The sequence below is a fragment of the Giraffa tippelskirchi genome, chromosome 4, assembly GCF_054371585.1.
Source record: "Giraffa tippelskirchi isolate mGirTip1 chromosome 4, T2T-mGirTip1v1.2.pri, whole genome shotgun sequence".
In the NCBI taxonomy this organism is placed as follows: domain Eukaryota; kingdom Metazoa; phylum Chordata; class Mammalia; order Artiodactyla; family Giraffidae; genus Giraffa; species Giraffa tippelskirchi.
The window spans coordinates 40819600-40846308 of NC_137278.1; the positions used below are offsets into that span (position 1 = coordinate 40819600).

Below are 26709 nucleotides of genomic sequence, written 5' to 3' on the forward strand. Positions count from 1 at the left end.
TGTGCCCTTCCTCTCTGGTCTACAAACATCCCTCACATAGCAGCTTGGTCAATAAAGCAAATGACTTTCCCAGAGATTGACAGGAGACAAAAACCAGGTGTGTTTCTGGTTGATTTAAAAGTATTCATGGAAAGGTCCTGGTGGTAAATGCATTTTGTGCCCATTAGATCATGTGTGGTATGGAGACAGAAACTACAATCCTTGTGTTGACATGTAAAGAGATGTCCACTAGAGTAATCCTCTGGTCTCAGGGTCATGGGCCACCCCTTACAAATAGTTCATGGATGGAGGGTGAAAATTATCAGTTCACACTGCTAAGTTAGGAGAAAACTATGAACCCTAAAATTCGGTCTCTTTCCTCTCCTCTTTCTTGGACCAGAATATTGCTGCAATCCTAGATGAGTATATATGCTGTGAAAATGTTAATTTTCCTTCAAGTGGGCAATCTTAGGGTCTAGACTGGAGAGAAGGGCAGCAGAGCATATTAACAAGCCCATCTGGTTGCATATTTATATAATGGCTAAAGTTAACCATTTGATTTCCATCTGACTGGCTCCTGTGTTGATCTTCAGTTGGCTTTGATTTCAGGCAAGGAAGAGAGGAGTGTTATTTATGGGCTCCTTTCAAATCCCAACAGCTTCATTACATAGCCATAGGACTTGTGGTAACATTAGTTGATAAAACAAACTAACCCCAACATTTCACAGACTTGGAACAACAAACTCATGTAACAGTTCAATTTAGCAACTGAGCAGCTATCCTCCAAGGAGTGAATCAAAGCCTGCCTCCTTTCATGCTCAGGTTCTATTATCTTCAACATGCAGTTTCCAAAGCCACCAAAAAGGTCAATGTCATTCCAGCAAGTCAGAGGAGAAGCGTGCTTAGAAGATACAGTAGGAGGAGTTTAGGGGCCAGGCCTGCAAGTGGTACACGTCACTTCTCCTCACATTTCTCTGGCTAGAACACAGTTATTTGGGCACAATAGGAAGGCTGGAAAACGTATTTGAGCCATATGCTCAGGAAAAAGAAGAAATGGACTCGGTGAGCATCTGACAGGCTTGGCTACAACAGCAGTCTAAGGAAAACAAAAGGCCAGTTGATTAGGTTTCATATCATTGTCAGAAGTTCCATTTGGATGGAGATGCCTCAAGAATAAACTGTGTGAGAATTTTCCAAAAATTTCCTCTATGCAATGCACGCTGTTATTAGACAACCTATCAAATGTTATAGAGACACGTTAAAGGCAAACCTTGAGACTTGCATTGTCTACCACAATTATACCCTTTGAGCCCACAATCCACCTACAGAGGTGCCACAGGCCACATCACCTGCACTGAGGATGCATGAGATCCTGGCACCCTGGATTTCTTCCTAGACTCCTGGGCTTCATCTCACCTTGCACCCCATTTCCATCTTGATTGCCCAACTCTCTGCTTCTTGCTTCATCCCTGTCCATGGTGTGACCCCTAAGTCTCTCCTTGGATCTGACCCTGATCTTTTCCTCTCTATCTGTTGTCCTAATGATTGGTACTCAGACCTTAGACTGAGGTTTCTGGCCACTGACAGAGACAAATCAGCTAATTTCTGGTCTGAGTCACCAGGCTGAGCCTCAATACCAGCCCCTCAGACCTTTTTCTACAGACAGAAGAAGGCATGCATGCTTTAGGAAAATATATTTTTCATGCCTTACAAAATTCCCCACCCAGCCAGATTTTTAATTTTAGCTGCTATAAAGAATTCTGTATGTAACCTGAAACAAACTTTATAATAATCCAAAGATGCTGGTGCCAGTGTCATCCCCATAACTATAGGAGAAAGAAAAAATAGACTTAGTAAAGCATGGTATTTTAGGAAAATCACACTGAAGGGCTTCTATTTGAACCCAGTTATTCCTGTCCCTTAAGTTTAAGCTCTAGAAAAGAGCACTGATCATGGTTTAGATGTAAGCTTACCAGATGGCACTCGCGGTAAAGAACCCTGCCTGCTAATGCAGGAGACATAAGAGATGTGGGTTGGATTTCTGGGTCAGGAAGATCCCCTGGGGGAGGGCATAGCAACCCACTCCAGTATTCTTGCCTGGAGAATTATATGGACAGAGAGGCCTGGTGGGCTACAGTCCATAGGATCCCAAAGAGTCAGACACGACTGAAGTGACTTAGCACGCATGCATGCGGGGCTTAGGTGAGGCAGGAATACACCAGGTTAATAGCAGATTTCTGGGTGAATCTATTGATGTCGATCTGGTCCCAGGCTATACAGGTCTCTCCTCAAAGAGACAACTGCTAAAGGACAGCATTATAGGCCAGTCCATTCGTGTGGAAACCCAGACGCCATCATTTCTGAGTACCCACAATCACAGTGCTGGATGGTTCACTCTGATGGGCTTCACTGTCCTTGACCCTTCTGAGGATATGGCTATTCCCTTCTTGTCCAAATCATAACACACTTTCTGTTTATTAGTCATGACTTGATTTTCCTGACAATGTGAGGAAATCTTCTCAGTCCCAAATGTCTGCCAATGATTTGTGGATTGCAGGTAAGCATGTTAGCAGGCTATATTTAACGTAATTTGAAATTTCATTGTCTTTCAGTAAAAGGCAGCTGTTTCCAGATGTCATGAATCAACCTTTATGTCTCACTGACGTGGTGTTTGCAGGAAACATCTTGCAATACTGTCATGTGTTTGGGGGAGTTTCTTGGATTCAATTTTTTGCAAGTCAGAACCTGCTGCTTTCTAGTGAATTGTTATTTGGATCGCTTCAGTAATCTCCTGTTCAGATATGACAATAGGTTGACAATTCCATGGTTCAGCTGTCCCGTTTGGTTCTCTCACAACCACAAAGCTGCAGCCCATTCAGTATCAGAACTTTGAAAACATTTGCCAACAATTCAATCACACATCATCTTTGAGGAACACACTCAGTGAGAGCTAATTGGTGCTATTGTCAAGCCCAAGAACATTTTATTTGGTTTTCTTGGAATTACTTAATTTTTCAAATCCTGAATTTCCTTCTATTTCTGTAATGTTTTGAGTACTGAGTTAATTTTTGTGTGCATTTGTCAATTATTCCCATCAACTTATCTTCACTTAAGTCACTCAATGTAAGATACTAATTAGCTGAGCAATTTTATTGTTTAGTCTGCCAGATCTATTGTTATTTTTATACCATAGAAATCTTCCCAGGTTTTTGGTGGCTTTGCCAAATTTCTGTCCCTTTGTTTTACTACATTTCCCCCATTGACCCCTTTCCTGCTATGACGTGGATTAATTCAAGTCATTTTTTCCTACTGTTGTAACGGTCTCATAGTGAATGCTTTTATGCATATTATTTTAGGTCTCATGTGTCATTTGGCTATTGAGGTAATGAATGCATGTGTATGTAGCTCAGTCACTCAGTCATGTGCAACTCTTCATGACCCCATCTACTGTAGCCTGCCAGGCTCCTCTGTCCTGGGATTTCCCAGGCAAGAATACTGGAGTGGGTTGCCATTTCTTCCTCCAGGGTATCTTACCAACCCAGGGATCGAACCCAAGTCTCCAGTGTCTCCTGCATTGGCAGTCAGATTCTACCACTAAGCCATCTGGAAGCAAGGTAATACAAAATCACCTAATTATGTAAAGTAGGAAATTTGGGAAGTGTGATGTCATTCTTTAGGTCAGAATTTGAAGGAAATTCAAAGCCAGAATGAACATAATTCTTGCAAACAATGCTTGAGTACATGGTTTTCAAAAACTATCAGTTCAGTTCAGTCGCTCAGTCGTGTCCGACTCTTTGTGACCCCACGGACTGCAGCAAAGAGTTGGAACCAACTGAGCGACTGAACTGAAAACTATCAGAACTCAATATAGTTCTGATACTAGAACTATAGTTCTAGTACCCTTTTTCAAGCTACAATACTCTCTACCCTTATTCAAATTTCAATTCATTGATCCCAGATCTGAGGACTCATATCTGATGGCATATCCATATCTGAGTCAATAACTATTCTTCTCTTTACCACGTTTAGTTTCAGATCTACCACATATTTCTCACTTAGTCTGGCTATCAGTTCAAGATATTTGGTAACAAAATGTGGCTACCTTGCAGGTCTGCACATTGCCACCTCAATTCCCAACCAGAGGTCTCTGATAGCTGTGCATTTACTGGCACTTCCTTTAATGCCCTCTCATCATTACATGGCTCAAGTGGATGACTGACTCTGTAAGCCAGAACACTTCAGACAGTCACAGCTCACTGGCCTGAGGTGCCTTAAATCTCTGGTTCCAGAACATCAGGCCCAGCCGGTTACTCGCAACTATTTCCAGCGTGTAAGGCCATTCCTGAATGAAAAGGCCATCCGTCTCCCCATGGATTCACCTCTAATTCTCCTTTCCCTGACAACTCCAGCCCCATGATGAGTTACTAAAACCTCTGTGGGATATCAGAACTGCATGAACTGACAGTGGCACAGTTTTCCTCTCATGCACAAGGACACCGAGCTGGGTTTTGAGAGGTGTGTAATTAGTATAATTACTTTATTTTGATTGCTGAGGTTAACAACATGGGCAATGCCCAAGCATATTATCATCATCAATTGATGAGCTGGAGTTTTAAAAATCTGATTATATGACATGTGTTCAGCTGTATCACCCTCTGCATTGCTGCTGGGGAATAACTATTACCTTATTCCTTAAGATGCTTAAATAATTTTGCCATGATACTGCGCCAGGTATGAGTAAACCTAAAGAAATAAGCTCCCCGAATCCTCTGCTGTGTGTATGTTTGCATACATGCCTTTTTCAAACAGCATCCAACAAAGCAGGGAGCTCATTGTATAGTTGATGAGGAGTATGCCAGCAGTTTCCCTATGTTAATCCCCAGAGGGAATTGATAAACAAGTGGTTCTTGCGTGGGGCCATTTGGCCATGTCAAAATTCGATAAATGCTTTTGGTTGGGCTGGGGGTGGAGGAAGAGAAGGAGTATACTGCTGGAAGCTAATAGACAGAGGCCAGTGATTTTACTAAACTTCCTACAATGCACAGCACAGCACCCACAACGAAGAACTGTTTGACTCTAAATGTCAACAGTGGAGATGTTGAGAAACACTGGGTTAGACCAAAGAAAAAGACTTACAATGGTTTAAGAGAAGTGCATACGACTATACAATAATAACAAGGTCAAACAGTTCACCCACTCAAAATTATTCAATAAGAATTACAAAAATTTAAAAACAGTCAGCACCATTTGTAGGAGTATCCCCCAAATGGAAAGACCTCAGGTTGCCTTCCAAAATTAGATATTCTAGGAATATGGAAATCTCCCTGAAATTAAGGACTTAAGATTTACGTGAACAAACTGCCTTTATTCCAAAGGTTCTTTCTCTCAGAAATAAAGATAGGATAAAGAATCTTTCAACGCCCATCCCAATCCTCCCACACTTATATGAGGATTCCCTCATGAAATCATGTTGTGTGTGAGACAGCCAAAAGGCACAATTTTATTTAAAAAATGATCACTACCCAGGGTTTCATGAGTCCTGACTCAGGATGATCAAAAATGAAGGGCAAGCCTTATACCACAAATAGACATATGGTTTAATTTATGTTAACATAGGTTATCGTTGCCTAAATTCAAACTATTCCCCAAATTATTCTCTTCTTTGTGCACTGTGACTCAAATAAATGAAACAAAATTTAGGTTTAATTCTTGACCATTTAAAAAGTACTGCTTGCAGGGTGGTCTATCAGTCCTTCAGATCTTAGCATGAGGTAGTTGTGAATGTGTGCTGGATTTCTTATGTCTATTTCTGATGAGTATGGGAAGCTACAGATGAGCAAGTCTCATAATCAACTGAGCTTCAAAAATTAAGGCACTTGTCTGGGGAGGCCCAGGAATCCCAGAATCCCAGTTTCAGCCACATCATCCCAGGAGTGGTCCAAAAACCTACACAGGCAGAGGACAACAATGAGAACTATTGCCCTTTATTAGAGCTGGAGCTTTGGCCCCAAATCCCAAGATGGATCTTGAGCCCTGCTGAGCTCTGCTGCCTGTCAGAACTCCTCTTGGCCAGACTAGAAAGGCTGAAGTAGCCTTCTTTCCCCTCAATCTTACTCCAGTTTTCACCCAGCTTTAAAGGTGGGGTGGGGTTCATCTCTTTCACCATAGAAAGGGAGTACCTCTGAGGTCGGCCTCTTGAAGGGCAGACCATCTAAAGAAAGACTAGGCAATTCAGGGAGAAAGGAAGACAGACAAACACACCCTACCAGGGACCTTCCCTGCATGTCCTTAGAAGAAGACAGTCGTCAAGGGAAAGTCAGTCAAAATTAAATCAGGGCAGGCAGAGTCATTGCACTCAGACTGAAAAGAGTTAATTTTAAATGCTTTACATAAAAGAGTTTGATAAGCAGTTGGGGAAGAACTTTCCAAAGTGATTTTGCCCTTGGTATGAGGACATAAATGCAAGGCTGGCTGCTACTCAACAGGGAGGTAGCTTCAGCTCTCATCATCATCCTTTTAAATTGGGGTCAGTCCTGGGGATATGTCCACAGCTCTAAAGATATATATTTGTGGCCCCAACTCAACGGGGCAGCTTGCTGGCAGACTGCGACAGTAACTGCCCACCCAGCAGAGGTTGTCTTTGGATTTCAGAACCTGCCTTTATCCTTCTGGCCCTCCTCCCCACTTTCATTTTCTGTCTCATTCTAGTTCCCTTTCTTCCTCCTTTCTCCTTTGTGTGTCCTGAGCCCTTCCCTATGGGGCTGGTTTAACAACAGCAACCAAGCTTTAGCTTCTTAATTTGTTTCACTTGGAGTTTTCCATTTTAAAGCTTTCAGGAGTTTCATCTCACATTACAATTCTGATTAAGTGGCTCTTGCTTCGCCTCCCTCCTAGGCTTGTTATAAGAACAGAGGAGTGTTGAGTTCTTCATGTCTATAATGGTCCCCAGAACTCCCGAGAGGGAGGTTTTATATTTAGGACAACAAAAATAACTCTCATTACAATTAATAAAAGAAAAACGAGACACCCTATGTAGAATCTCAATAAGCCTCAAGTATATTAAACATTCAGGAAAGAGATCTGTTGAAGGCTCAGCCTGTTATGACCCAGGAGGGGCACCACAGTTAATGGGACTGAGAGGTAAATGACACTAGGTGACGTTTAGGGCTGCCAGTTGCCACAGCAACTTGAAATGTCTTCAGCAGCAATCTCACTCCTATGTTAAAGAACCACATTCTCAAAGAAGAGAGGTGATAGAGGTCATATCAGCTTCTCTCTGACAACCATCCTCTACCTCACTGACCCTCCTCTCTACTAGGTATAAGGCTTGGGAGGCACTTCTAATACATCCATTATGTTATTTAACCTTAAGATTGCTCCAATATGGACATTTCTTCCAAACAATAGTATAACTTTGAGATGAGGTAGACCATGATTTGAATCCAGCCTCTCTGTACTGTGCTACTTTGGTGATTCTGGCCAAGCTTCTTAACTTCTTTGAACCTCAGCATCTACTCTTAGAAACTAAGATTATATATTAGCTTTTGCTGCATAACAGATATCTCAAAAATCTCACTGTCTGTAAGAAACACTGACTCCCTTGCTCACAGGTCTGCCAGTAGTTGTAGGTCTACTGGGATTGGCCTGAGTTAGCAGGGCTCAGCTCTAGGTTTTAGATGAGGTTCACGTGTTTACATTTTCTCCTTGAACCAGTGACAACCCATGGAATGTTCCTCTCACAGCAAGTCACAGGAGCACAAGAGACAGGCAAACTGCAAGCACATCTGAAGTCCCTGGTTGAGTCATGTCTGCTAAGATCTCACTGGTCAAAGCAGTTGCATAATCTAAAGTCATGTACGTAGAAATGTATTCCTTCCCATGAAGTCTTTGTAAACCACAGAGACAGTGAAGAATTGAGGTCCAGTCTCTCACAACTGAAATAACTATCACATAAAGATGTTGAAAACACTAAATGAGGTAAAAAAACATGTAAAGCCTAGGACAGAGAAGGAGCTGAATAATGACAGCTATCATCATGGATTAATAATGTTTTTGAAAGCTATGCCCATCTACACAAAAGTTCAAAAATGAGACAGACATTACTTTAATACCTTTTAATGAATTGTATCAACTGTAATTACTAAAACACAGCCTTAGACTTTTGCACCCTATCTCTATGCAACTCTGATGATGTAAGTAAGCCAGGGAAAGCTACCAAGAGGCATATACACAAACTCTGAAACTAGAGATGTTTGTCCTTAGAAACCCAGGCTTCCTGTTCTGAGCAACTTCCTCCAGTTGCTCTGGCCTTATTTAACACAGTAAAAAAGGTGTCCAAATATTTAATCACACTGATGTGTCCCTGCCTTAATTAGAAACTATTAGTACATCTGGTGGGCTTCCCCAGGTGGTTCTAGTGGTAAAGAACCCACCTGCCAATGCAGGAAATTTAAGAGATGCAGGTTTGATACCCAGGTCAAGGAAGATCCCCTGGAGGAGGGCATGGCAACACACACCAGTATTCTTGCCTGGAGAATCCCATGGACAAGAGGAGCCTGGTGGGCTATAGTCCATAGGGTCACAAAGAGTCAGACACGACTAAAGCAACTTAGCATGCATACAGTACATCTGGAAAATAGATGCTCCCTTTTTTATATCCACATGGGTTAATGGGAGAACAGGTATGTGGTAGGGTGGCTGATTTCTAATCTCTTCTCATACAGACCTTTTTCTTTTTCTCCACTTCTTGCAGGGAAGTATCTTACAATGTGGGGGAGGGGCGTGTATTTTAACCTCTCATGATGATCTTAGGGCCCCTTCTGGATTCACAACCCTTCCCTCTTGCACCATTTCACACACACAGGGAACTTCAAACCAAATTACCTCAAATATAGGCAGCATTCAAGTTGGCAGGGACAGAAAAGTTTTAGAACATCTCATAGCACTCTAGGAGAGCTAGACATTCCTGGGTTAAACTCTTCACTTCATCACCCCTTCGATGGACCCAGGGAATGTTATTTGGACTCTTTAGGACTCCTTTCTAGCAATTATAAAATGGGGTTAAAAACACATGTCTTGGCATATCACTGATGGGATCAGAGGAGATCGTTTACTACTGAGAAAACATCTATGGAGTGTTGTGTGTGCTAGATCCTAAAGATGGAGACACAGCCACTGCCTCCAAAGTTTAAAGTCAGTCCCAGGCACACAGTGTGATCTCAGTAAACCACCACTATTACTATCATTTACATTTATCTTGAGATATTTAACAAGCGGCACAGTACATGAGTCCACCTGCAGGAATGAACAGCAGTCTTAAGAGTTGTATCAAGGTGCTAGAGGCCATCTACTATGCCAGGATCATGAGGAGTAATGACCAGGAAGGCCATGGCAGCATGGCCACACAGGAAACTCAAGGTAGCAGCTATTTACTCCCCAGTAAGAAAGTATTCTGACATTTTTTTAAACAAATGGTACAATGTTATCATTTAAAATATCATTTATTTTAAATAATACACACTTATCATTTAAGTTCCTATCATACACTTTGGGAGAAGGCAATGGCACCCCACTCCAGTACTCTTGCCTGGAAACTCCCATGGACGGAGGAGCCTAGTAGGCTGCAGTCCGTGGGGTCGCTAGGAGTCGGACACGACTGAGCAACTTCACTTTCACTTTTCACTTTCATGCATTGGAGAAGGAAATGGCAACCCACTCCAGTATTCATGCCTGGAGAATCCCAGGGACGGGGGGGCCTGGTGGGCTGCCGTCTATGGGATTGCACAGAGTCGGACACGACTTAAGCGACTCAGCAGCAGCAGCAGCAGCATACACTTTCGGTAGTTCTGTTTCCTATCTAAATGCTACAATAAAGGAAGAGAGCGCTCTTCTGTATGTTGCTTTGACTGTCCAATGATGCAAGGAAAACTTACCCTGGGTGATATTCCAGTTCCAGTTCTCAGATGAACACATTATGGCCAAAGAGGAGCCAACATGTCACAGGCATCAAAGATTCCCCACAGCCACCATCCATGGGCCCAGAGCAGAATCAAATGAGTCCAAAGTCAAGACTGAAGGAAGCACCTCTGTGTCATATGTTGGCGGTTTCAAGCCAGTGTTTGAAATCTCCACCCTCCCAGAGGCCTGCTGTCCCATGAGGACTCACTTCCTCAAGGATATCTGAAGTTTCCCTAAGTTTTCAAGTTGATAAGGGACAAAAAGAGGGCAAGAGCGGCCAGGTACAAGAGAGAGGGAACAAGTACAAGAGCTCTATTAAAAACCAGAGAAAGGAATGGCCATGATATTCGTTCCAACCATGGTAAAACAAAGGCTTAAGACAGCCTTAGCTTTCTGCCAGGTTCATGTTTACTTGGTAACATTCACCTCCTCCCTCAAAGTACGAATGATTGAGGTAAATGAAGCAACTGTATTTCAGCAAATGAACACTATTCCGGTCAAGGAAAGAGTAAAGAATCAGAAAATTCCCATGCATAATGGAGAAGATTCTCATAAGAATCATGGCAAGCAATTGCACATTTTTACCTAATTCTGGCTTAGGGTTGTGGCAGTTCACAGCTTATAGAAATCATGCAGTCTATTTGATCTGGGAAATTGAAGGCCAGAGAGGAGAAGTGCCCTGTACTAACAGAGGACTCTTGATCCTCAACCCAGAGCTGGTTATATCATGCTAACATTTCTTTCTCCTAAATGCAAAAAACAAGGGCGCACTTACACACACTCACAAACACACACAAAAGGAAGACACAGAGGAGTAATCAACACATCATGAGACAGGCATTCTTGGAAAATATCTGTGACAAAATATTCTCCAAAGAATATACAAACACAGACATTTAAGATTATTATTCTAGTTGCCAAGACAACAGAAGAACAGTATCAAAGAAAGAAATAACCAGGAAATCTTCCCCCAAGTTCGACACCAAACCACAAGAGACTAAGCATGAGGTACCTCTCACTTTGGGACTGTGGGTGTAAGGAAGGCACTCAGGACCAAGATATGCTTGATCACAGAAACCTGAGCTGCTCCCAACCATGGTAGTACCACACAGCAAAAGTATTCCACGCCAGTGTGCTGCAGGCCAGAGTGATCTGAGGACTAATTCCATGCACATGTGCCTAGGAGGTTTGTTCAGGGGAAAGCAATCCAAAAGCCAACTGCAGAGTTCATTTTAATAGCACTGAGGTTGTGTGCATGTCTAATCATGGGATCAGCAAATTACATGCCTGGTGCACGGACCATATGACCTTTGTGGGATTGTGGAACAATTGAGTGCTTTTGGGAGAAACACTAAGAATTCACTGAGCATGAGGCCAAGCTGCGAAGCTGTTGCACAGGGAAGACAAGCAGCAGCAACGAGCAACAGGCTTGTGAGACTCTCCCAAGCCTGGGGCACTAAACTAGGCACTGGAGGACGATTCACCCCATCCCCAAATTCGCTGTAGAGAAAACTGCATTAACTCCTTTAATGAAAGGGCATCCCACAAAGAAGGCTCTAAATGCTTGTCATCAAAGGCAGACAGATCAGGAGGGGAATAGGGTTGGGAAAGAAGTACCTTCCATCCCTGGCTGTGCCCCCTGGGCGCTCTCAGAACTTACTGAATAAAAAGGCCTTGAGGATCCTGAACATGCAAAGGCCCTAGTAGACTAGCACAAAGTTAGTTAAATAGGCATTGCTGATGGTGAGTCAGGAAAAGAAGAGCTAACAGTTTCACAGCATTCTACTCTCTTTTCTGCCTGACCTGGTTTGCATACCTCTCTCAGTACATCATCATCTTCACACAGGACCATGTGCAAACACACACACACACATGACACACTTACAGGAGTTACCAATCTGTGATTGTAAAAAGGCTTGGGCAAGATTAAGTCCTAGAACTTTGGCAATAGGTTATCATGAGAGAGGCTGGAAACATCAGGAGAGAGGAGCCTACGGGGTCTGAGAAGCCTCTGATTTGAATTTAGAAAAGAAAAGTTAGGATCTCCTTTCCCCAAGAAAATCCTCCAGAACATAAAACCCACCCCGACATACAAATGCACGTGTGTGTGCTCAGTTGCTTAGTCTTTTTCAACTGTTTGCGACTCCACAAACTGTAGCCCACCAGGCTCCTCTGTTCACGGAATTTTCCAGGCAAGAATACTGGAGTCAGTTGCCATTTCCTACTCCAGGGGATCTTCCCAACCCAGGGATAGAACCCACGTCTCGTGCATTGGCAGGCAGATTCTTTACTGCTGAACCACCAATTAATTACAAATGGTGCTGTCAATACCAGAATTTTTTCTCCTCTTATTTAATGTTTCCCAAGGATACACTCTGTGCTGAGGACTAATTTCAAAGCACCTAAGAAGCAAGGCTTTGTGAGATTCGAGTTCCTCAAAGGTACAGGGCATATTTCCATCATCTTTGTGTATCAGTTGTCAGCACATAAGAGATCTGCCTAGATGTCTGTTGCTGTGGGAATGGCCTGCCCATGCCACATGCTCACACTGCAAAGAGGTGTTCCCCCAGGGAACACCTCTGCCTTTTACCTGAGATCATGCAGTATAACCTCATTAATATCATCTACACTGACCTGGTGGCGAAGCCTGAGTATGGCCCCACTTATAAGAAGGACTATGGTGGGGAGTGGATGTTGCCTACTCTGCCACTACTCAGGGATGTCTTCTCTAGTTATTAGGTTAATCAGGACACCTTGATTTAAAGTGACAGAAAAAAATGACAGCTGAAACTGAGTTAAACAAAAAGGATATATGTTGGCTAAGTTCCCAAGAGGATAATCATAGTTCTTTACCAGAAGAAAGGTGAATAGATACTGAGTGGCAAAATAAAAAACAGATATCCACTAGCGTCTTCTGCTTTTACAGCATGGGTGACCCTCATCTTTCTAGCTCTTCTCCATATCACAAAAGAGTTGGTCAACAAAACTACACTCTTCCACCCACCATCTGTCTATTCTTCCTCCCAACCAAAAGTTTCTCTCAAATTTTTCATACATATTACACATGCTAGACATTTAAATTACCCCTTCCATGCCTTAGCATTTTAAATCAATGCAGTGAGTCTTTCTGGAGGCCACTGTGAAGGCTGAATGTTAAGGGAGGAAACGTGGAGAGTGTGGAGCAGTGACTGACTCCTCAAGGCTTTCTCAGGCCCCTGAAATCATACCATAGGGGCAGCCAGCCATATTGGGTCCAATTCATAGGATCCCAGAAGAGAGGTTAAGTGCCAAAGCACGTCCAAGGGAGAGTGCTAGGGGTCAAACTGCTAAGGAAAATCATGTCCAAGCAGTTCACAGAGGAAGAAAGCTCTGAGGTGAGCATTTACTGCTGGAGCTCGGACGCCAGGGATTAGAGAGCCATAGAAGGCAAGAGCAAGGAACAGTGAGAGGGGCTGAGCATGGGCTGATGTTGGGGATGGTGGGCAGTTTGAGCAGAAATGCTTGTGCTGCGTTCAGCTGGCCGTAAAGTGGGCTGGCTCTTCACATAAGGGACTAGATAAATAAAACTTGGCTTCCATCGAAGGCTACGCCCCAGGGCCTTGCTCAGCTCTTTCCTTGGGTCTAGATTTTTCTTCCCTATCCCCATTCTAATGTTTCCCCGAGAACTGAGTCTGCACATAGTGGTTGATCTTTACAAACAACTGAAAATCCTCAATATTTACCAAACACCAAGCATTAGCTCAGCCTTGGGCTATCTGTTGATGATACACAGATGAAAAGATGTTATTTTCAACCTTGGAAAAATTTGCTGAGGGTGGGTGAAGCAGTTGAGTTTTGTTTTTTTTTTTCTTAATGATGATAAAATATTAGTTCTATGACAGAGGCTTATACAAGGTTACCATAGGAACTCTGAAGCGGAGCAATTAACCCAAGTGCTCTTAAGGTTGTGGGAGGGAACAGTAGGCAATGAAGGTAGAAGGAAAGCTGGGCTTGATCCTCCATGGAATGGCACAGGGTGGAAAAAGGAAAAGCAGTAGGAATTAAGAGCTGGATCAAAAAAACATGATGATCTTCAATTCTTCCCTAGAGCATGAGCTTCTTGGCATGGGGCCTTCTATCTATAGGGGGCTCCGTAAATGTTTGTGAATTAAATAATGAACAGAACGCCTTTGGAACAGAACACAGACCTGCAAGACCAAGGGGCATTGCTTCCTAAATATTATCACAGTCTTGAATTTCTCATTATGACTCTCTGAGTAGTTTAATTAATAATTGCTATGGGAAGAGAGCAAAGTGATAATTAACAGCTATTGGCCAGAGCCACTGCTGAATTAAGAGTCCAATTACAAAATGAACAAAGCACATTCAAAAAGAAGCATGAGTTCCAGGAGCAATGAAAGCCCATGGGTACCAAGGACCCTGGGAGATTTTCTTCATCTGAACAGCTACTAGGTGAAATGTGTTTCAAACAGAATGAATGAAGAAAGGGTAAATGTGAATATCTGCCAGGAAATGACTCCCTCACCATGGTTTGCCCTTCCTAGAAGTGCAAAATTTGCCACTGGGTTCCTTTTCCTCCCAACCAATAGCAGAGATTAAAATAAAAACAGAAGACAAGGGGCAGGTTACAGCCATCTTATCCTGGGTGTCAAATGCCCAGGATGCTTCCAGAAATCCCAGAGCCCCGCAGCACTTCTGAGGTCCACAAATCCCTATGACTTGATGGCTTGTTGATTCCTCCTTCCAAAGGCAGTAACATGTGTTCAGGAAAATGATAACTACAGGACTGTTCATACACAAAGAACCTCAAAAACACCTGTTGTGTAAATAGCTGGGTGGTTGGCCATTCCACTGATATCTGGGGGTTAACCTGTGTATTTATCCCCATTGTCCCCATCAGGGATCCTCCTGTTGCTGTCTTTTCCATGTACAGTGACTCTTCAATAACAGCCGGCTTCTCTCCACAATCTCTTCCCCACAAAGCATGTCTTCAATGTTCAGTCTTTTGGAAGTTATTATACCCAAACCATTAATATAGCTAAGTTTTTACTTTCTTTTATGAAGAGCCTTCTATGAATATGAGATCTTCAGTACTAGGTAACTTAAGGAAGGTATGGTAACAACCCAAATGTCCAACAAGAGATGGATGGATGAAGAAGATGTGCTATATATATATACAATGGAATACTACGTAGCCATAAAAAGACGTAAATAATGTTATTTGCATTAACACTAATTGACTTGGAAGGCATTATGCCGTGTGAAATAAGTCAGAGAAAGACAAATAGCATAAGGTATCGCTTATATGTGGAATTTTAAAAATACAAAAAACTAGTAAATAAAACAAAAAAGAAGCAGATTCACAGATACAGAGAACAAACTAGTGGTAACCAGTGGGGAGACAGAAGGGGAGGGGCAACATAGGGGGAGAGGGAAAAGGGGGGGTTATTATGGGATTGTATGAAGTCAGGTGTGTGAAGATTTTAAAGACTAAAACAGTACAAAGAATTTAAAGAATCATTCAACAAAAAAGAATTTCTAAACTTGAAACTTTAAGCTGGTGAAATAAAATTAAAAGTTTCAGATTTTTTAAAGAAAAAGATGTAATTTATAAAACTGTATGGGGTATACTAAAGAAGAAACAGAGAAAAGCAGTAAACACACAAACAATAACAATAATCTGGAAAAATTGGCAGAAGAGTAGAAAGGATTTTTTTTTTTTTAATAACAGTGATTTCTATAACTTGGAACTGCTTTAACTGAAGCACTGACTGAGACAATTCTGTGCTTTTAAAGGTAGCTTCTTTAAAAAAATATCCCTCTTTTTCCACCCCCTAGGAAATGTTGTTATATGGAGAGGTACATGATGTAAAGGTGACATTCTGTGGCTGAGCCAAGGAACTGCAATGGTTTAACCTAAGTGCCCTGGTCTTCCGCACACCCTTCCCCTGCAGAGCTCCAAGAACTTATAGGCTGTAGGCTAACAAACTATTTCTTTACATTTCATAGGCTGAACTTCAACTAGGACTCAAGTGGAAGCCTATCTTCACAGGTTAAGATCTCAGAGTCAAAACCAATTACTTTCAATTCATCCTTCATCAGAGTTTATGTAGCAGAAAGATAGGGAGGGTTGAAATTAGAAAGCTAACTACCTGCTCTCCCTACCTGTTCCCTTCCCCTCTCAGGGTCGCTCTTCTCTTGTTTGTAAAGTGTGGGTGATCATGCCTGCCGTTTCCACCACATAAAAAGGTGTACATATTTGGAGAGTAGGGGAGTAGACATGATACACAATAGAAATGTTGTATCAAGACAGAGTGATTTCCACCTTGCAATAAAAAAGAACTTTCTTTTAGGCAGACAACTCAATCCACTTGCCAGGTAAACTACAAAGCACCTTCGCCTTGAACCTTTCACAGGTCTCCCCAATCTTCCTGCTTCTGCCACAGGCCTGAGTTACTGGAAATGTCTCGGTCACATCATTCCTCTACATAACGTATATTGTAAATTCAATGTCTAGCTCATTTCCCAAGGCTTGAGTTTCTAGGATCAGTATTAACATATCAGTGGGCATCGAGAAATGTTGGGCTGGATGAAGCACAAACTGGAATCAAGATTGCCAGGAGAAATATCAATAACCTCAGATATGCAGATGACACCACCCTTATGGCAGAAAGTAAAGAGGAACTAAAGAGCCTCTTGATGAAAAAGGAGAGTGAAAAAGCTGACTTAAAATTCAACATTCAAAAAACTAAGATCACAGAATCTTGTCCCATCACTTGATGGCAAATAGATGGGGAAACAATGGAAACAGTGACAGACTTTATTTTCTTGGGCTCCAAAATCACTGCAGATGGTGACTGCAGCCATGAAATTAAAAGACACTTACTCCTTAGAAGAAAAGCTATTGCCAACCTAGACAGCATATTAAAAAGCAGAGACGTTACTTTGCTGACAAAGGTCCATCCAGTCAAAGCTATGGTTTTTCCAGTAGTCATGTATGGATGTGAGAGTTGAACCATAAAGAAAGTTGAATACTGAAGAACTGATGCCTCTGGAACTGTGGTGTTGGAGAAGACTCTTGAGAATCCCTTGGATTGCAAAGAGATCCAACCAGTCAATCCTAAAGGAAATCAATCCCAAATATTCATTGTAAGAACTGATGCTGAAGCTGAAGCTCCAATACTTTGGCCACCTGATGCGAAGAACTGACTCATTAGAACAGAGGATGAGATGGTTGGATGGCATCACCAATTCGATGGGCATGAGTCTGAGCAGGCTCTGGGAGTTGGTGATGGACAGGAAGGCCTGGGGTGCTGCAGTCCATGGGGTCGCAAAGAGTAGGACACAACTGAGCAACTGAACTGAACTGAACTGGGCATGAAGAACAGAGCACTGAACTTGAATCCACAGTCCTGAATTCAGCAAACTAATTCCCCCCAAGTTTATATTCAAAGCCACAGGCCAACTTTTACATCATTTAATTCTTTTCTTTGTGGAGGCCAGGAACTAGCAAAGGCTTACTTGGCTAAGCATCTTCCAGAGTGTGGAGGCTTGCTGAATTCCCCTGCGAGTTTTATCTTGACAGGCAGAAGTTTCATTTTCCAGATGGGAGCTTAGGATTTCTCTTTTGCCCCTCTAAAGCAAAAACCAAAACCACTAATAGACTGAAACTCTAAATAGATTAAGTCCCAACATTACCTGGCTTCAATTCATCTTTGTATTACCACAGTTGTCCTTTCTCCTCTTCTACATTTTTTTTTTTTTTACTTTTATTGGATTTCTGCCTTCCCATCTGTAAGAGAAGAGATAGAAAAGAACAAAATAAGGTAGGGACTTAATATCAAAACCTATGACGTACTCTTGCCTTTTTCATTTCTTTTATCAGAAGAAGAACACTCCAAAGGTGTATTTGGAGGAGTGGAGAGAGAGAAAAAGAGAGCAATGCGTCAATTATTACCTGCACTGAAGTAAAAGTAAAGTGAGAAAGAGTATTTTTCTCCAGCACTAAAAACAGATGAAGATCTAGGGTGTGGGATGGTAAGAGATGACAGCCTAGGGAAAACTGGTGAGAACTGTACTCACAGTGTTCTTATCTGTGTTCATGAATACATAATTTTTGGATTTTTCAGTTGTACTGAGATAGTTTCTCCCTTTCTTCTCGAAGATGCCAAAAAGAATCGCACTCAAGGGTAAGGAAACACCTGACAGCCAGGGGATTCCGACAGTGCCCTCGCAGAAGCCATCTTGCAGCTCTGCCCATGACTGAAGGTTTTCAGAATCTCTTCCCCTAGCACGAGCATATGTTTTTCCAAGCGAGTAGTGCTGGCATCGGGCTTCCTTGGTGGCTCGGTGGTAAAGAATTGGCCTGCAATGCAGGATACCCGGGTTTGATCCCTGAGTTGGGAAGATCCCTTGGAGATAGAAATGGCAACCCACCTCAGTATTCTTGCCTGCAGCATCCCAAAAACAGAGGAGCCTGGCAACCTACAATCCATGGGATCACAAAGAGTCGGACACAACTGAGTGACAGAACAGTGCTGGCATCAGCTTAGAGAAGAATCAAACACAACAGTCCATATAGATCCCACTTTATAGGAATTGGATATTGGAGAGAAGACTGGCTAAGGACAGGCCTGCCAGTCCTATCTCTGAAGATAAGCATGCCCTGCATACACCAGCCCTCCAGGGAGGCTGTGTCCTTGTCTGTGGTGAAAACCAAAAGCCTAATACCTATGTACACCCTGGCAGACTCTCCTTGGTGCAATACTCAGGCCTTAAAGGGTTAAAGCACAGCACTCTGCTAGAGGGAATAACAGAGCTTACTGCGGAATTTAAACGTATTTGGACAGGTCATTTAGGCTTTGCAGATCATATGGTTTCTTTCACAATTTGTGTTGCAACTGCTCAACTCTGCTGTTGTAGGACAAAGAAGTCATGGGTAACACGTAAACAAATGAGCATGTATCTCAATAAAACTTTATTGACAAAAGCAGGCAGAGGGGTGAACTTATAGTTTTTTTTTTAAAGTGAGGTTTGCTAAGTTGGGGGTAAAAAAGACATGTTAAATTAAGAGCAAGGTAAGAGATGGGGGCTTCCCTAGTGGCTCAGTGGTAAAGAATCTGTCAGCCAATGCAGGAGATGCAAGTTCAGTCCCTGGGTGGGGAAGATCCCCTGGAGAAGAAAATGCAACTCACTCCAGCATTCCTTTTGTTTTTTTTTTCTTTTAATATTTTTTATTATATATATTTTAATTGGAGGGCAATTACTTTACAATATTGTGGGTTTTTTGCTATACATCAACATGAATCGGCCATAGGTATACATGTGTCCCCTGTCTCTTGAACTTCCTCCCACCTCTCTCCCCAACTCATCCCTCTAAGTTGTCACAGAGCCTGGGAAATCCCATGGACAGAGGAAGCTGGCAGGCTACAGTCCCTGTGGTCACAAAAGAGTTGGACACGACTTAGCGACTAAAACAACAAAAACAAGGCAAGAGATAGCCAATCAGGACAGTTGCTCATGAAATGCCATAGCATCTGAAGCCAGCTCTTGTTTAAAAACATACCTGTAGCCATGAGAGTTCTGCAATTGGACCACAAAATGTAGATAAACACAATTATCTAAAGTCTATTTTAAATAATGCCTTTTACTTTGAAAGCTTTGCTACCATCTTATTTAAGCTTTGTGGCAAGTATTTGGAGTAGATAGCATCTATCCGTGCATGTCAAAGAGGAATTTTATGTAGAAAAAGAAAATGTTTTGCCTGAGAGCTCACAGATTCGTCCTGTGTCCTTGAGTCCTACACTGGTGGATTCTCAGTTAGTCACCTGCAGAATACAGAAAACTGGTTCATCTCATTTTTAAGATCACATTACATCTCCAGGACATTTTTTTTTTTTTTTTACCATTTTATGTAAACCTTTGAAATGTTTTATGTGCTGACCTTGCAGTTTGTCACCTAAGCACCTGCTTTTCCTTTCCATTCTGTACATGAATGTGAGTCTGAACTGGTTCTACCAGCTCTAAAATATAGCAGTTGGGTCACCATGACAATAATGTGCTGTCACTCATAAAAAGAACAAGCTGAGTCACCTCCTGGACTTTTCACTCTTCAGGTCCCAAACCCCTCAAATTAGATAACTCTCTTATTTAGGGAGAAAAGGAGGGTTAGGGGTTAAGTCTTGTGTCTCAGGGCAACACCTCAGTGAAGAAATACAAAAAAGAAATCCCAATCAGGTAATAAGAATAAGGTGAGGCCAGGTTTCGGGGTCCAAGCCACACCTCGAGACAAGCTGAGCTGAACCTCTCCATGACTCTTTCCTAAGAAAACAAATTGGTAGGAGGAGCTGCCCTCCTGACAGCAGTCCTTGGCTGGGCCTCCAGATGCCAAGACAGCCTTCCTAGCCAGGTGCCTTCTCCTCCGGGCCTCTCATCCTTTTGTTTTCCTGTTAGTCCATTCAGCCCAATAAAGCCAGTTTTTTGCATATTAAAACTTAATTTGTTTAAGAACAAACAGTTGGAGGCCTGCTACCCAGGGGCCCAGGTGACAGATCACACAAGGGGCGCATCAGCCTCGGGGACTGCCAATTTGGCGGGTGCCCGACTTCCAGGAGAGACCAGCCCAGCCCACGAGCTCCTCACTGTCAGGACTCCAAATGGCATTACTGTGAACTCCAAGGTGGAGCTGTTTACCAATACCATGATCTCTCCCCAGATGCAGTTGCTACTGCAGCTAATTAAGAGAACAATTAAGACTCAGGCAATCAGTCAAGTACACAGACCTCTGTCATCTTCCCAGCTCTCGGGTGCAGCACTGCTCCCAGAGGGATGAACCATACTCAGTCATTCAGAAAATGACAGGAAGAAGCTATTAAATATCTGAAAACCATAAAAACACAATCATACTGTTCTTTAGCTGAGCCATCCACCAGAGACTGATGCCCAGCAACTTTAGAAACTTAGCAGTCCTCTCAAATTCACACACTCACAGATAAGAAGATTAATCAAAAGCAGCTCAAATCAAAATTTAATTAGAAGGTGGGAATGGGAGAGGCTGGGCTGGCCATTCTCCTGGTTTTGCTTTGTTTTGTTTGCTTTATGACTGATCAATACCCCTTGTATCAGCCAAACGCATGACAAAGTCCATGGGGTGTCTTTAGAAAGGAAGTAACAGATTAAATATTGAGCTAAACAATTTAATCTTCCTCTGGAAGAATTTTCAGGTATTTGTAAACGTAAATCCTATTAGAAGGGTACAGTCTCCATGTGGTAGATTATAACGTCTCATTGGGAGAAGGTCATAAACACAGATATACAAGGCACTAAAACCAAACTTCTCTTAATAGCATAACATACACAGATCAGGAAAAAATGCCCTTAAAAAGTACATATACAGACATAAATGTATGTGTATTTTTTTAGTAAACTTCTTGCAGGGCAGTCTAAGATTTCTTCCTCTAAGCAGGTATTATTCTCTTTGAGCCCTTGGTGATCTGGAGCTAAGAAATGAGGCTGACCGTCTTAGAAAAAAAGCACCATAAACAAAAAGTTATCAAAACATTTCTTATTAAACACCTACTATATGCCTTGTGAGGGATAATGAAGGAATAAATAGAAAGTGTTGTTATATTTGAGCTTGGACTTTAGGAGTCAAACTGGAGTTCAGATTCTCACTCCTTACATATAAGCCTTCATTTTGTTTCATTATCTGTTAAGTGGAAGCAAGTAGTCTTCCGGTTTTAGGGGGTTGTCTGAGGTTTAAATGAGATAATACATGCAAAGTTCATAAAACAGGTCCTGACACATGGCAAGCATTCAATAAAGCTATGAAAATAATGACAAGGATGATTTCTAAAAACTACAATTTACAGATGACTTTAAGAAAGTGGAGAAAACCACTAGACAATTCAGGTATGACGTAAATCAAATCCCTTATGATTATACAGTAGAAGTGAGAAATAGATTTAAAGGACTAGATCTGATAGACAGAATACCCGATGAACTATGGATGGAGATTCGTGACATTGTACAGGAGACAGAAATCAAGACCATCACCAGGAAAAGAAATGCAAAAAAGCAAAATGGCTGTCTGAGGAGGCCGTAAAAATAGCTGTGAAAAGACAGGAATCAAAACGCAAAGGAGAAAAGGAAAGATATACCCATTTGAATGCAGAGTTCCAAAGACTAGCAAGGAGAGATAAGAAAGCTTTCCTCAGTGATCAATGCAAAGAAATAGAGGAAAACAATAGAATGGGAAAGACTAGAGATATTTTCAAGAAAATTAGAGATATCAAGGGAACATTTCATGCAAAGATGGGCTCAATAAAGGACAGAAATGGTATGGACCTAACAGAAGCAGAAGATATTAAGAAGAGGTGGCAATAATACACAGAAGAATTCTACAAAAAAGTTCTTGATGACCCAGATAATCACGATGGTGTGATCACTCACCTACAGCCAGACATCCTGGAATGTGAAGTCAAGCGGGCTTTAGGAAGCATCACTATGAACAAAGCTAGTGGAGGTGATGGAGTTCCAGTTGAGCTATTTCAAATCCTAAAAGATAATGCTGTTAAAGTGCTGCACTCAATATGCCAGCAAATATGGAAAACTCAGCAGTGGCCACAGGACTGGAAAAGGTCAGTTTTCATTCCAATCCCAAAGAAAGGCAATGACAAAGAATGCTCAAACGACCGCACAATTGCACTCATCTCACACGCTAGTAAAGTAATACTTAAAATTCTCAGCCAGGCTTCAGCAATACGTGAACCGTGAACTTCCAGATGTTCAAGCTGGTTTTAGAAAAGGCAGAGGAACCAGAGATCAAATTGCCAACATCCGCTGGATCATCAAAAAAGCAAGAGAGTACCAGAAAAACATCTATTTCTGCTTCATTGACTATGCCAAAGCCTTTGACTGTGTAGATCACAATAAACTGTGGAAAATTCTAAAAGAGACGGAAATACCAGACCATCTGACCTGCCTCTTGAGAAACCTGTATGCACGTCAGGAAGCAACAGTTAGAACTGGACATGGAACAACAGACTGGTTCCAAATAGGAAAAGGAGTATGTCAAGGCTGTATATTGTCACCCTGCTTACTTAATTTATATGCAGAGTACATCATGAGAAACGCTGGGCTGGAGGAAGCACAGGCTGGAATCAAGATTGCCGGGAGCAATACCAATTACCTCAGGTATGCAGATGACGCCACCCTTATGGCAGAAAGTGAAGAAGAACTAAACAGCCTCTTGATGAAAGTGAAAGTGGAGAGTGAAAAAGTTAGCTTAAAGCTCAAATTTCAGAAAACTAAGATCACGGCATCTGGTCCCATCACTTCATGGCAGATAGATGGAGAAACAGTGGAAACAGTGGCTGACTTTGTTTTTCTGGGCTCCAAAATCACTGCAGATGGTGACTGCAGCCATGAAATTAAAAGACGCTTACTCCTTGGAAGGAAAGTTATGACCAACCCAGATAGCATATTAAAAAGCAGAGACATTACTTTGCCAACAAAGGTCCATCTAGTCAAGGCTACAGTTTTTCCAGTGGTCATGTATGGATGTGAAAGTTGGACTATAAAGAAAGCTGAGTGCCGAAGAATTGATGCTTTTGAACTGTGGTGTTGGAAAAGACTCTTGAGAGTCCCTTGGACTGCAAGGAGATACAACCAGTCCATCCTAAAAGAAATCAGTCCTGGGTGTTCATTGAGAGGACTGATGTGGAAGCTGAAACTCCAATACTTTGGCCACCTGCTGCGAAAAGCTGACTCATTGGAAAAGACCCTGATGCTGGGAAGGATTGGGGGCAGGAGGAGAAGGGGACGACAGAGGATGAGATGGCTGGATGGCATCACCGACTCGATGGACATGGGTTTGGGTAGACTCCGGGAGTTGGTGATGGACAGGGAGGCCTGGCGTGCTGCGGTTCATGGGGTTGCAAAGAGTCGGACACGACCGAGCGACTGAACTGAACTGAACTGAACTGAATAGTCTCTGTGATTTCTACACATGATCTTACTGAATATTCATTACACTTTTATACAATGAATATTATTACTATTATGGTCATTTTAGAGATGAAGAATTGTATCTCATGAGGCCAGGCCTCCCAAGGTAGTGAGCAGGTACCAAGTGAACCAGCCTGGCATTCACAAAAGACTTGAATTTAAGACTTTTGTTTTTAACTCCAAATGAGGGGATATCATCAACAGACAGAAAAGAAGCCAAGATCACTGAAAGAGAAAACTTAACCTTTTTCGCTGGTTCAAGTCCAGGAGGACACATCTTTTAATGTGCTATGAATTAACATTTTTTACTAAAATTTAAAATTATTTTATAAAGTAAAGTCAAGTCACTCAGTCATGTCCAACTCTTTGTGACCCCATGGACTGTAGTCTACCAGGCTCCTCCATCCATGATATTTTCCAGGCAAAAATACTGGAGTGGGTTGCCATTTCCTTCTCCAGGAGATCTTCCTGACCCAGGGATTGAACCCAGGTCTCCCACACTGTAGGCATATGCTTTACCGTCTGAGCCACCAGGGAAGTGGAATCATAATACATTATGACAGAATCATAATACACTGTTTTATGTATTAAAATGCAGATTTGTTCCATGTGAATATTTAAAATGTATCATGATTTTTTAACCTATTCTGGCCTTTTTATCTTTTTTGTACATCAAAAGCCTCAAAAAAAGGTTGGGGGGGAGAAACTCCTGGCTTTCTGGTTCACCTGATTTCACATTATTAATGGATGCCAGGGAATGCAGAGCTACAGAAGGATGCATGACAGAATACTACCAATGTTTCCACCACAGACAGGACAGTGCCAAGCATCCTCAAGAGCATGTGCTGTGCTGTGCTTAGTTGCTCAGGCATGTTGAACTCTTTGCGACTCCAGGGACTATAGCTCACCAAGCTCCTCTGTTCTTGGGTATTCTCCAAGAAAGAATACTAGAGTGGGTTGCCATGCCCTCCTCCAGGGGATCTTCCCAACCCAGGGATCAAACCCAGGTCTCCCACATTGTAGGTGGATTTTTTTTACCAGCTGATCTACCAGGGAAGCCCCCCTCGAGAGCACAGTTCAGTTCAGTTCACTCAGTTGTGTCCGACTCTTTGCAACCCCATGGACTGCAGCACGCCAGGCTTCCCTGTCCATCACCAACTTCCAGAGTTTACTCAAACTCATGTCCATTGAGTTGGTGATGCCATCCAATCATCTCATCCTCTGTCATCCCCTTCTCCTCCTGCCTTCAATCTTTCCCAGCATCAGGGTCTTTTCAAATGACTCAGCTCTTCGCATCAGGTGGCCAAAGTATTGGAGTTTCAGCTTCAACATCAGTCCTTCCAATGAACATTCAGGACTGATTTCCTTTAGGATGGACTGGTTGTATCTCCTTGCAGTCCAAGGGACTCTCAATAGTCTTCTCCAACACCACAGTTCAAAAGCATCAGTTTTTCGGTGCTCAGCTTTCTTTATAGTCCAACTCTCACATCCATACATGACCACTGGAAAAACCATAGCCTTTCCAGACAGACCTTTGTTGGCAAAGTAATGTCTCTGCTTTTTAATATAGGACTAGATCTGATAGACAGAGTGCCTGAAGAACTATGGACGGAGGTTTATGACATTGTACAGGGAGCAAGACCATCCCCAAGAAAAAGAAATGCAAAAAAGCAAAATGGCTGTCTGAGGAAGCCTTACAAATAGCTGTGAAAAGAAGAGAAGCCAAAAGCAAAGGAGAAAAGGAAAGATATATCCTTTTGAATGCAGAGTTCCAAAGAAGAGCAAGGAGAGATAAGAAAGCCTTCCTCAGGGATCAAGACAAAGAAATAGAGGAAAACAATAGAATGGGAAAGACTAGAGATCTCTTCAAGAAAATAAGAGTTACCAAGGGAACATTTCATGCAAAGATGGGCACAGTAAAGGACAGAAATGGTATGGACCTAACAGCAGCAGAAGATATTAGGAAGAGGTTGCAAGAATACACAGAAGAACTGTACAAAAAAGATCTTCATGACCCAGATAATCACGATGGTGTGATCACTCACCTAGAGTCAGACATCCTAGAATGTGAAGTCAAGTGGGCCTTAGGAAGCATCACTACGAACAAAGCTAGTGAGGTGATGGAATTTCAGTTGTGCTATTTCAAATCCTCAAGAGCACAAGTAACAGTAAAATTGTAATAAATTAATTAGCAAGGAAAGATCATGGAGCACTTATTACTTATTTGTTTTTAACATTCTAAGTTTATACAATTTATTTTTTACTAACGTCTGTGTTTAACAACAGCTTGGAAATTTTCTGAGAAAAGAGCTTTCATGGTAAGTAGGAGCCAGATGTAGCACATTACTGACTCCATACAAAGGAGACCTGTGTACAAACATGAATCTTTTGGAAAGCACATGTCTCCATATAATAACACTTTAGAGCAAGTCATTTCTGAATAGTTACATACATTTACAAACATATGCCCAGGTGCATTTCTTTATATTTATAAAAGAATACATGGCTCACACTAGTCCAGGTAAGCTCTCCACAGACACTGCTCTCCCAATCCCCCAAACAGTGTGCTAGTCCCTGTGTGCAAACACTGGCACTGCCTGCTACAAAACCTTATTGGAATTGGCCGGCAATGAAAAATACCCACATCCACATGCAGCTGACAGAATAAGCTGGGCTTCACATTGTTAGCTCTCAGCAGACCTAACTTGATGTCACAGATGAGCTGGTGACCTCTAGATGGCCACTGGTGGGCTACTTTTCCTCCTT

At 42.2% G+C, this 26709-nt stretch overlaps 1 protein-coding gene across 13 annotated transcripts in view; it reads right to left on the reverse strand.

Annotated features, from left to right (window-relative positions):
• The window catches only part of LOC145544390 (uncharacterized), a 475872-nt gene that overhangs the window by 231118 nt on the left and 218045 nt on the right, over positions 1-26709 (reverse strand). For 8 of the 13 annotated variants that reach the window (XR_014081394.1, XR_014081393.1, XR_014081395.1 and 5 more), the window contains one exon: positions 17635-17728. The exons of the other annotated variants lie outside the window; for them this stretch is intronic. The gene's annotated coding sequence lies outside the window, so the exon portion shown is untranslated. The remainder of the gene's footprint in view (positions 1-17634; positions 17729-26709) is intronic. 13 annotated transcript variants of the gene reach the window in all.